The sequence below is a fragment of the Ursus americanus genome, chromosome 30 (genome assembly GCF_024610735.1).
Source record: "Ursus americanus isolate L20-20 chromosome 30, mUrsAme1.1.p, whole genome shotgun sequence".
NCBI lineage: Eukaryota > Metazoa > Chordata > Mammalia > Carnivora > Ursidae > Ursus > Ursus americanus.
In genome coordinates this window covers 14,725,577-14,738,533 of record NC_142156.1, presented here as the reverse complement: position 1 = coordinate 14,738,533, position 12,957 = coordinate 14,725,577, and positions in this window count along the sequence as shown.

Sequence of the window (12,957 nt, the reverse complement as noted above, 5' to 3'; positions counted from 1 at the left end):
TGACCAGTAGCACAAGGCACAGGGGATAGGAAGCCACATCTGAGATATGGTACATGCGATTGTAACCTCCTTCTAGGCCAGCAGACTCCCCCTTGATGGCTTTGATGAAGCGAGTGGCCATGCCGGTGGGGGGGTGGCGGGGATTACCCAGGTGACAAAGAACCAAGGGCAGCCTCCGCAAGAGATGGATCCTGCCGCCCCCACCAGCGCTTGGGAGTGGGTCCTGCACCAGCAGAGTTTAGCATGGGACCACAGTCCTGGCCAACACCTTGACCGAAGTCTTTCGAGACACCTTGTTCCTGCAGACTCAGCTTAGCCATATCCCGACTGCTGACCCACAGAACCAGAACAAACGTTTGTCATTTGAAGCTAAGTTTATGGTTATCTGTTAAGCAAGAAGATGACCGTGCAGCAAGATAATTGCCTTTTTCAGGTGAGGACCATGAGGTTCAGAGAAGTGCTAACTTGCGGCGGGACCCCGGCAGGACCCCGGCAGCACCCCGGCAGAGCGAGGGCGGCCAGGTCGTAGAGCTAACTGCCCCTTCGCTGTGTGCACATCTTTCCAGCAAGCGTCGCTGTCCTTGGTGAATGGCCTCTGAGCTGCTCCCCGCTCTACCCAGCACCCCCTGGGGAGCCGCAGGAGGCCAGGGTTTGTAGAACAGCGTCTAGCTGTCAGCACTGGCATTTGTCAAAGGAAGTGACTGCTCTTGGGCTCCAACACTGTTCCCAAAGTGGACACTGCTTTTGAGAAGTGCGAGCGGACAAGCGTGTCAGACGCAGCCAGGGGAGGGGGGAAGCTGGTAAAGGGGTCTGAGGCTGGGGACAGATAAAGGGGAGGCAACTGCTAGGAGAAGCTGGGCAGCTCTTTCCGTGCCCACCTCTTGCTCACAGCCAGAAGCAGCCTCTTTCTCCAAAGCACTCATGGGTGGGAGATGGGGGAGGGGTGCAGGGAGAGGAAACCATGTCTCTTCAGATCTTCCTATTAGGACCCAGAGCTGATGAGCCAGGAACACAAAAACCCCCTCTCTAGTGGAAACCAGCGCTGGATGGACAGATGGACAGCATGTCTATGCAGCACTGACTAGAAGCTGAGAAGTCCCCTTCCGTTCCAGAGTAGGGGCTGAACGGGGGTGCAGCCCACGGAGAGAATTGGGTCCTGAATTTGAGAGGTACGCCCTTTGGAAAGGGGGGCCTGGGGACATGTGAGCATCTCGCTTTGGGGGGAAATGTGAGGACATTCCCAAATCACCCCGCCTCATGGTCCTGCTTGGTGCCACAATCTTCTACCTGCCTTATTAAGCAAGACTCGGTAACTCCAGATAAAGAAGGGGCACAAGTCATCACTAGTCACCAAGAGGGCAGGGATTTCGTGGCCTAGGCACTGGAGACACAGTGGGAAAAAGACACCGTGCCTACCTGAACGCTCAAGTATCTTAATAGATGGTTGGAGCCAATTACTGAGTGCCAGGTACCATGCTTGACCGAGGGGTACAGAGGAAACAAGACCCTAGCGTCTGAGCTTACAGTCTGGTGACGGGAAACCAATGAATGGGGGAGAACACACATTCCTAGATTCTGCAGTGTCACACGGCACTGAGGTCTCACTATATTGTGGAACTGGCATCTGGGCGGGGCTCAGCTGGGTGGCTCTTCTGCCCCCTGCTGCTCCTGGCTGAGGCATGGGGATGCTTTTGTGCTCTGATGGGAAGGGACACTTTGAGATGATACATATCGACATTTATATGATTATTTAATCCTCAAGTAGGAAGTGATAAAAGTGTTAACCCCATTACACACATGAGGAACTAGAGACCAAAAGGTGAAATTGGGGGTCCTGGCTAATTAGCAGGGGGCTGGGGTTTGGAACCAGGGCAGGACTTCTCAGCCTATACTCTTTTGCAGAGTGCCATTACACTGAGCCAGGAACCACTGGGAGATGCAAAAATTCATGGCGTCCCTTTTGATTAAAACAATCTGTACCATTCACTCATCTGTTCACATGTATGTATTCCTACGTACCCGCGAATGAACGTATATGTGCATGGACAGAACACATTCACGTGAGTTGTCTGATACGAATGCATGAAAAGACACACGTAACCACACACAGAACATATATAACATACACATGGTCTGTGCTTACGGAAAGAGGGGGTTGACTTTGGCCATTTCTACTTCCAGTTCTTTCCAGAAGGCCTTCGGGAGGATAGAGCCCCTGCGGCTCTCTGACCCGGCGGACTGGACGCTGGTGCACACGGGAGGTTCGTGTATCCTTCCTGTGAGACACTCGCCAAGAGCTCCCGAAGCCATGGCTGAGGTGGGAAGAGCTGCCTGGATGGTAAAGTTTCTCTAAGTATCTAGCCCACAACAGGAGCTGACTCCCTTCCTTCCAGATGCTGGGGTAGGTGGTGGTGGAGGAAGAATGGGGACCCTCCACCGCGGCATTTAAGGGAAAGACCTGAGAGATGGGGAGGCAGCAGTGCGTCGCAGTTACGAGCAGGGGTCTTGGGCAAGTCACTGAGCTGTGAGTTACGCAGCCTTGCCATCTGTCAAACGGGGATCATAGAGGTACCGGTTACTCACCTAGGGCTGCTGTAAGGTTCTGATGAAAGAAGACAGGGACATTTCTTTGTGTGTCCAGCCCCATAATCACGTATTCGTGGGACATTTTCAATACCTCATCCCCTAGAGTTGGGCTCCCACCTCTCTGCCCTCCCCGTGTGGCCCTTGTCCTGCTTCTCACCTCCTGGGCACCACAGGGCCCATACCCCGGATCCTCTAACCTCCCACCCACAGAGACAGGGCTGCTGGGACAGGCCTGCACAGCCCCAACAGCCTCGTCCAATACCAGGGAGCAATGGATGCTGTGTCCCAGGCAGACCCCGGCAAGGTCAGTGGGACCCCCAGCACCTCCCTGCTGTTACTGTTGAGGGATCAGAAGTCCACCTCTGGACACAGCCGCAGACAAGAGCGCTAACTTTCCACTAGAAAGGGAAGTCTTCCAGGTAGCAATGCCTTGATGCTTGGGGCTTGCCCATAGTAGGTGCTCCGAGGGCACTTGTGAACGACCAGCTTCGCAGAAGATGCCCACCGTCTCCTGGGCTGCTCACCTGCAGGCAGGAGCACCCCGGACCTCTCTGCCTGGTTTCCCCAGACACCGGCTTCCTCCGTTCCCAAGGCTCCCTTTTTCCGGCTGGCCGGCCCTGTAGTCTGTCACCGACAGGACAGCCAACCTCAGAGCCGGGTGACCTTTCAAAGACACCAGGATTTGTTTAATTTTCAGAATTCACCTCTCTTCATCCTTCTTATCAGAGGCAGCGAGGCCCCAGCTGGGGAGGCTGTTTGGCATTTTTCCCTGAATTTTGAAACAGATGGGCTGGGACCTTCTCAGACAGAGCCCTTTCTTCTCCATGGAGAGCAAGGGGAGAGAGGGTAGAATGGGGAGGGGGTGGAATGCCCTAGAGGAAACGGGGAGACGCCGAATGCACAACGATGGTAATCCCCAACTCGTTTTCATGAAAGCCTTGTTCTTCACCACTGCACGTCCCGGCTTGAAGAGACAGAATGCACGTCACTGCCACCCGTGTTTCTCGAGTCCTTATCACACACCAAGCATTGTCCCATCGATCCCTCACGGCAGCACCTTGGGGTCCTGGGATCCTCAACTTATAGTCAAGGAAACCCCACCCGCTCATCACAATGGTCTCAGGGGAGACCAGCATCCTCCCCATTTTAGGGTTCTGAGTATTTCCCAAACCGGCGTCTGGGTGCGTGGGGGTCAGAGCCCACTTCCACCTATGAATGTACGCAATCCTGACAACCACGGGAAAGACTCGTTCGGTACTGTGATTGCCATTTTGCAGAAGAGAAAAGGAGGCCCAGGGATACAAAGTATACCCAAGAAACTGTTGGGAACTGGTGGAGGCAGGTGTAAGTCGGCTTTCCGACCCCCACAGCCTATACTATGTTCCTGACCGCCGCGCGATGCAACCCCTTCCCGTGCAGACCACGGTCAGCGGGAGCCCAGCGTTGAGATCCTTCTCCCGTGGGGTGACCCGATGCCCACAGAGGAAGGATTCTGGACGCTCGAATGCTACAGACCCGGAGCCGCAGGCCAACGTGCCTTCCTCCCTCTCCCTTTCGGCCCTGACCAGTCCACACGTTCCCCTGGGAGTCGCAGGGGCAGTCACCAGTTCTGGCGGAAAACATTCCGTAAATAGGGCATGACGAAAGCAGGGGCACCACCTCGGCCACGAAGGGAGAGGTTTTCGAGGAGGGAAGCTGCAACAAGGACACTGCTTGTGGGGAGACACCCGTATTTACTTACTTTGATGGAGGGAGATGTGCCCAAGAGGCTGGCACGAGGCTTGCTCTGGGGACCTGAGGGGACCACGGTGGAGGGTCCTGCTCTGCTGCAAGTTAGGAGAAAGGCTCTCTTGCAGCCTCTTGCTGACAACTCTAATCTTGGGACAGCAGATGAGCAAAAATGTTCTCCTTCCGGAGTCAAGTTACCTTCGTCTAAAGACGTCCAGGGGCTCTGAGCCCCGAGGGTCGGTCACATGGGAGCTTAAGAACACAAAGGAAGGGGAGACCCAGGCCAACACATTTTACTTCAGCTGATGAAGTGTTTAGTTTCTGACTGGACTTTATAATTGTTCCCCTCATTTTCTCCTCCTGTCCTATCACGAGCTCATCGCTGACCCCCTTAGCTAATGCCTCATGTCAGCTTCTGAGCGCTCTCTTATCTGCTCCTGGAGGGTTTTGGTTTTAGGAATCTCACTGAATAAAACTGCAAGTAGGAAAAAGGAAAAATGCACAGTGAGGACACGTTACGCACTTGAGAAACAACCCTGAGGAAGGGGACACGGTCTCCCACGCACCCAGGGAGGGTTTCCCATGTCAGTTTCCAGCGTGAGAAGTTCTAGCAAGGGGGGCGCCGGCCGCTTCCGGAGCGCACAGCCAGGGTCTTAACCTAACCGAGGGGATTGTTCTACACTAATTCTGTTATTTTAACCTCTTCTACTTTTATCCATCTCTTTAATTGGGTTTGTTCTATCCTTTGGAATATTATCCATCTAGCATTTTATTCCCAGTGGACGGGCTAGCAGGAAGTGTTCCAAAGGTCCTAATAAAAGGGGCTGACATTTGCCTGCTTACCACGGACCATGATCTTATCTAACGTCCACTAGGAATCCAGCAGCAAGCTGCTACTTCCACTTTCAGACAGAAGAAATAACGTGATTCTCAAGTGCGAGCTCTTCACAGCTCCTGTGTGGTCCCCCTATACACCTGAGCATGGGACCGGCTTTGTCATGGTCTGGAATTACCAAAGCCACAAAGCTAGCCCACAACGAACTTTCAGAATGCAAATACCCACAAGAAAAGTTACTCCTCCCTGGGGAAGATACCACCGTGCTCTACACTCTAGGGGACACGGAGGACACTCCTACACTTGGGGGAACTAGGCTCCTTCAAGGTAATGACTGAGTGCAAGTTGCAAATGAGATCTGGATCTGCCCGTTCCCATCAGTGTGATGTGGGTGAACCTCAGTTTGCTTATCCATGAAATGGGGATCCTACCACCTCTTCCCTCGGAGATTCAGTTTGAGGATAAAATGAAGCCTAACGAACAAGGAAGGGACAGGGGTACCAGAGAGAGGCTCTGGAAGTGCAGGACATCCTGGAAGGTGGGAACTGCCACTTCCAGATAGGTAAGTGTTGGCAGAGGTGAGGGTCAGCGGGAGCTCGTGTGAACTGCTGGTGGGACGGCCCAGACCACTTTGGAGAGCAGGTTGGCCTCATTCACTAAATCAAGGTGAAGGTCTCTGCTCTGTGGCCCAGAAATTCCCCCCTCTGGTACCAGGAGATCCATCCAAGGACGCTCCTAGTAGCATTAGCATGGCCCCAAACTGGAAACCACCAACTGTCCAAAGCAGAACGGATCGTTGTGACCTATTCGTGGATTATAAAAATCCAGTTAGAAAAATTACACCACATAGTTCTGGTAGGTTCTAAAGACAGGCAGGCCACAACACGGCCAAAAATCAAAGGCCAGCCTGGCAAAAGTATGGAGACCAAGACGGAGAGGGAGTCCTTGGTAGCACAAAGTCCACTCTGCGACCTCCTTAATACCAAAGTGAGGAATTGAAGCATTAAGGATTTAGAGGTCACTTAGGTAGAATCCACACCAGGGGCACGACTTCCTTTGGTGGCGTTCCCAACAAGCAGCGCCTGAATCCAGCATCTCCCCTTGGATGCCACCAACCAAGTGCTTCTTGCCACCCACCCAGGCAGGCTGCATGAGACTGAATGAGAAACAGACCTTGTACCAGATCTGATGGCGAAGATCCCCTTTGGGCACCTCCTTTCCATGCCCCGTCCCCTTAGTCCTGCCTCCTTGGAACCTCGTGAGGGGCTCTGGAGGAATTTCCAAGATGGCGGTCTCCAAACACTGCGTGAGTTTTTACCACCACTCCCTCTTCCTCGCTCTAGCTCCAAGTGGAGAGGCAGTGGGACATAACGGTTATGAGCCCTGCCATCTGGACTCAGATGGCTCAAGGTCAAATATAACCCACATATTAGCTGCGACATTTTGGGCAAATTATTTAACCTTACAGAAGAGTTACTCCCATCCCCCCTGTACAAGTGATAAACTAAAGCTTTAGAGAGATCATGGAGATTAAAGTAAGGGTATATAATCCATTCAGCACAATGTCTGGCACAGACACAACATGTGAGCTTTTACTACAATGATTCCCAAGTTTGTTCCACATTAGAATCACTTGGGAGCTCTTTAAAAAAAAAAAACCTCGGGGCGCCTGGGTGGCGCAGTGGTTAAGCATCTGCCTTCGGCTCAGGGCGTGATCCCGGCGTTCTGGGATCGAGCCCCACATCAGGCTCCTCTGCTATGAGCCTGCTTCTTCCTCTCCCACTCCCCCTGCTTGTGTTCCCTCTCTCGCTGGCTGTCTCTATCTCTGTCGAATAAATAAATAAAATCTTTAAAAAAAAAACTCAATGACCAGATCACATCTCATACAAATCAAATCAATGTCTAAGGGTAAGAGCCATGTATTAGTACTTTTTAAAAGTCCCAATGCACAGCAAAGTTTGGAAACCACTGATTGATTATGAAGTCAGGTTTCAGGCACCTAGTTCCTGACTTGGGGAGCACACCACCTACTCACGTATACTCCTAACGTTTTTATTAGTGTGCTTCAGTGTGCAGGACAAACCCAGCTGCTCCGGCGGTGGTCTTTGCCACTTGGTGAGTCAAAACACATCGTCAGCCTTCTCTTGCCGCAGGCCGTGGCACCCCTCAGTGCCCAGTTGCTTCCAAACTTGGGAGTCTGCCCTGACCTTTCCTTCTGCTACATTCAGTCAAGTCCGGCTGGGCTCCATCAACAACCCCTCACTGCTATTGGTCAAGGAGAGTGAGAGAAGCAGTCATGCTCGTGGGAGGTGAGGGGGATGAAACGGACTTCCATCTGGGCAACTCCAATAACCCATTTGCCTTCCCAGCCTTCATGGGAGTCCCCATTCCTGGGCACCAGCCACCTGGGGCTCTTAAGCACACATCTCATCACTCTACTCCCCAGTGGCTATCAGATCAAGAACGTCCTCATCTTGTCCTGTAAGACAGTGCTACCAGCTCCTCTAATCTCATGGTTCTTCCTACGTCTTGAATTTCTAGGCTCTAATGGTACTGCCTTTTAATTCCTTGAGCACTTCAGCCGCAGGACCTTTGCACATGCACTTTTACCCCCAAACCACCTGAGACTTCCAGCTAGCATATGTGCCTATTTGCTACTCCTTGGGTTCCTTATTTTCTGCCTTTCCCCCCACTGAGAGGTGATAGGTGTGCTTGGCACCCTCTACTTGCTATTAAACACTTTCAGTATTATGCTGCGGACTCTGACCTATTTTAGAGGTGAGGAAACTAGGGCAAAGAGGTGGAGTCGTTTTCTTATATTGTTACACAGCTAGTGAAGGGCAGAGCGAGAATCTGAACCGAGGGCCTGAGATCTTGGCACCCCCCCGCCCTGACTGGGACAGAGCCGCCATGGTAAACCGTCTCTAGTTTATGCCCGTACTCACCTCTTGCTTCCCAGAGCCCTGCATGCAGTAAGCACTAATGGCTTTTGAATGAACGACCTCCATGTGAGGAAGGAAAGGCAGAAAAGCATCCTTGTCCCTACTGCTAGGTTGGCTCAAACACAGAGCACTGGGCAGCCTCTGTTCCACTTGTCCCAGGACCAGGGTCTGCCTGCACGTGTCTACACGGCAGCCCCCTCACTGGAACCAGGCCATTCCCTGCTCCGAACGAGCCATCCAGCCTTTCCCCTGCCCCCTTCCCAGCAGCCTGCTAGGGCTCTGAGCAGAACAACTCCACCAATCCATCAGGGGACGTCAGCCTCGCCGAGCGGTTTGGGGCATAAATCAAACTACGAGGAGGAAAGGTTTAAAAAAAAAAAATAAAAAGGTAGTGGGGAGAGAAAAATCGGGTAAGGGGGTGGGGAGAAAGCGATGGAAGGAGGGAGAAAATGAGATCAAAGGCAAAAATTCATCAGAGATAACGGAATTATTTATTTTTCCTGCTCTCGGTCTCTGGGCCTTTGAGGCCTCCACACTGATGTATTTGGACATCTTGGGGCCGTCTGTTACCAGAGGCCACCCCAGCCCCCCAAAGGCATGTCGCTTCCATCAGCAGCGGCTGCCCACGGAGCCTTTTGAAGTGGGTCCCGGTGGTGTTTACTTGCCTTCGCATAAGAAACGCGTGCAGGGTGGCGGCAGCTGGCCCGGGTGGGGCTCGGGAGGAAGGGGTCCCCTCATCACTCACCAGCCTGTTTATCTGGGAGCCAGAGTGGCCCTTTCTCCAGTTATTACTCAACGTCCTCTACAAGCCAACCCACCCTCATTCCAGAAGGTGGGGCAGGAATGACAAGCCCCGCTGCCCGACGTACCCCTCTTGCCTGGGTCCCAAGGTGCACTTGGCTTTCACAGAAGACCTGACGACGAAGGCCAGGGGGATGCTCGGCAGGTCGCAGGAAGGCTAGTCCGGAGCACGCACCCAGGAACCAGGACCCCCAGCTTCAAATTCTGGCCCTTAGCACGTGACACGCATAGGCAAGTGAACTCGATCCTCAGAACTCCCCTTTCTCACAGGACAGCCTCAGAGACCATACACAGAGCGAGTTGAGTTCGTAACACAAGTCCAATATCCGTGGTACTCAAAACGTGCCAGGTGCCAAAGCACTGCACAGGATTAACGTGGCTTCTCTTCCTAAAGCATCCGTTTTCTCCACACCGTGCTTCTTCGTTCACTGGGAGACAGCTTGAGACATGACTTCATGTTTTCATAGGACAAGAGATCGGCTAAGAAGTTGTGGGGAAAACGTCAGTGGTCCGAAGGGATAGTGTTAAAGCCGGCGATCACGTTCAAAGAGGAAAACCGTCTTGTCTCAAGCCACCAGGTCCGTTAACTACAATATTCAACTGGGTGTATGGACCGGGACGACAGTCAGATGGCGGAGACTCAAAGCAGCCACCTGTTAGCCGTGTGATCCGTGAGGCACAGACCCCAGCTTGGTTTCCTCACTAGTAAGGCTGGGAGAAGAGCTCCATCCTCCCAGAGGTTTTTGTGAAGATTCAGCGGATTTGTTAAATAACATTTATACAATAGGACGTGACATGCACTGTGCTCAGTGCTTAATAAAATACTTGTTGATTCACGTCTCGGAGCAGGCCTAGGAGATGGGTACTATCGCCCCCACTTTATAGATGGAAAAACTGAGGCTCAGAGGTGAATAAGAGGACACAGAATAACACTGCCAGTAGCACACAAGAGTGGCATACACAGAGGTCGACCGCAAATTCTCATGTTCACGTCTTCAAAAACCATTCATAATTGCAATACAGGCTGCTGTGCTCTCTAACCCCTGGGGCAGGGCACTCCAGAGTGCAAACAAGCAGGAGGAAGACTCTTCTGGAAGAGATCGAGGAAAAACGTAAAGGTGCTTTGTCTGTGCATTGGAGGCGGGGAGATGGGATCTCTCGAGTCCGAAATCTGTGCACCTGCTTCTCCTGCAGGGAAAGGGACCAAAGTCCTGCTGGAGGGGCTATGTGCCAGCCAGACCTTGGCTACTGGACCTCAGGTACCAAGGGCAGCTGGGAGAAAGCAGGACTCTCCTGGGAAGGTGCAGGGGAGCCCAGGCTTCTCCTTGGGGGTGGGGGTGGTGATGGAGAAGGTCTTATGGTGGCTTCTTGTTTTTTGGAAGAAACCTAGGAAGTGGTATAGCAGACTCCCCCCCCCCCCGAGACTCCGCAAGCCCTTCTGGGGCAGGGGAGGGGTCGCTGGAATTTCTGGCTTGAGTGACTGAGCTGGATGGAGCCTGCTTCACGCCCATTTGGTTGTCCTTACAAGCCTTGCCCCCCAGACCAGGACAACAGGACCAGCTGGCATCAGGCCAAGTTTAGCATTTAATCAATTGTAATGGTTCTCAACAGAAGTAGGTATCTTCATTCTCCTCTGCCAATAGGGTTATTCCAGAAAGCGTGGAAACAAATGCTTCTCAAACCTCTCCACTCACACAGTGCATGTAATCCGACCTTGGAATAATCCTGCCCGGGCTGCCAGGCTGGAGGTGGCCAGTAGACCCCTTGTGGAATGGGACCGGACAGGGGGTCCTCTGCAACTGGCCTTCCCACTCTTGCCCTCCGACCTGCTGGCTTGAGCCCAGAAGAAAACTCAGGAACACGCCTTCTAAAGGAGCTGCTTTTAGATAGTGGAGACAAAGACCCCCGGGACCTACACCACAAAAGCGCGAAGGCAGAGGGGGAGAAGGCTGGTGCCGGCGAGGTGCTGGCTGGGCCAGGGAGGCGCAGCCTGGTTTTGATTAAACGGCCATCATTTACTCCCATCAGGAACAATGCTGGGGAAGGGGGACGTGGTCACATGACCCGCGGGCTGGCGTGGGAGCCGTCAGTCCTGCCAGCCCAGAGAGTCACGACACACTTACGTTGCCTCCACTTCGTGTGATGGGCCTGGCAAGGCAGGAGAACCTCATTAAATCCCTGTGATGCTCCCACTGAGACAGACCTATCTATCATAGGATTTCCTCATTTCCCTCAGGAAAATACCAGCCTCCAGCCTTTCAGTCTGGGCGGGCTACTCAGAATACTTATGAACCCTTTACCAGTGACAACACTAGGACCTGAAACTGATTCCAGACTTTTCCCAGGTTTGGGTTGACTATCCCTACATAATTTCTGGCTTGAGCCTCAAAATAAAGTCATCAAGAGTTACAGCCTTTTTTTCCTCCCCTTTTCCTAGCTCAACCAGGGAACTTTCTAGAACAATATGTGGTTCAAGATACTTTTCCACTTAGCCAAATGGCAGCTATCATCAAGTATCAGGCCTTAAGAACTGGTGCTGAAGGGGCGCCTGGGTGGCACAGCGGTTGAGCGTCTGCCTTCGGCTCAGGGCGTGATCCCAGCATTGTGGGATCGAGCCCCACATCGGGCTCCTCCGCTGTGAGCCTGCTTCTTCCTCTCCCACTCCCCCTGCTTGTGTTCCCTCTCTTGCTGGCTGTCTCTGTCTCTATCAAATAAATAAATAAATAAAATCTTAAAAAAAGAACTGGTGCTGAGGATTCTCACAGCATTGGGATAGGACATGGTGCTTGAAATCATTTTACAGGTGAGAAGACGGAGGCTCCCAACAGCTCATAAGGCAGGTTTTCCTCAAATCCTCATGGAGAGGCTGTGCTAGAAATGGAACGCAGAATCAAGGCTTGCCGGACCCTAGAATGCAGGCTCCAAAGTGTTCTACGAGGCTGTCATCCCATGGGGACAGGGGCCTCGCCGGGCACGGAGGTCAGACATGGCATCTCAGGCTGGGGTCCTGAAGCTCACAGGGGAGGGACGGTCCAATGTCTCCATCATGAAGATGAAATAGGGAACTATCTTTACTGTTTGCCACCAGGCAGTGCTCCGAAGAACAGATGGGAAACGCAGGGTCCTCTGTCCATGGCTTTTCATAATTTGAGGTACAATCAGAATGAGCTGAGAAGGATCTCAAGCAGCACCCCCTCTGGTACCACCTTTTTAAGGAGATGTGGTCACCTGGACAGATGTGTCGTCAGTTCTCAGCCTCACCTCTGAGGAGTCACCAGGTGCCTGGAGGTACCTGAGGGCATGGGGGGCAGAAGACCAGCCACTGGGCAGAGACAGTGCTTTGCACCGTGCTTCTGAGTGGCTGAACAAGCCGCCTCCTCTCAGCCAAGGTTCCTGAACATTCCGAGCCCAGAACCAACGAGGCTTCAAGTGTAGGTTCTTGTCCTTAATCCGAGAGGCTACAATAAGTGTCTGACTTTCCAAATCTATGAGGAAACCTAGCACCAAGCTTATGAGTATTAGTTTTACAAATACACTTTAGTTTGGAATAGTTTCAGGTTTCTAGAAATGTTGAGATGATACAGAGAATCCCTCCCCCCACCATATACTTTTCACACCCAGCCTCCCCTAATGCTTTAGGTGCCCATGGGACATTTGTCAGAACTAAAATGAATACTGGTGCTACTGGTAACACATCGATGAAATTCAAACAAAGCCTGGCATGTTTCCACTATTGTCTTTCTGTCCCAGGACCCAATCCCAGGTGCCACACTGCATTTAGAAGAGGATTTTTTTTTTAATGTAACATAGGACTAGATTTCCTAAAGAAGCCAAGTCTCTCTCTCTCTCTCTCTCTCTCTCACACACACACACACACACACACACACACACAATTCCCTGGGATTCTGGTCTGTAGCCTTCCAAACCCATGCCATCCAATATGGCACCTGCTCAATGAGGCAATTTCAGTTAATGAAAATTAAGGGGCGCCTGTGTGGCTCAGTCAGTGAAGCGTCTGCCTTCAGCTCAGGTCATGGTCTCAGGGTCCTGGGATCGAGCCCCCTG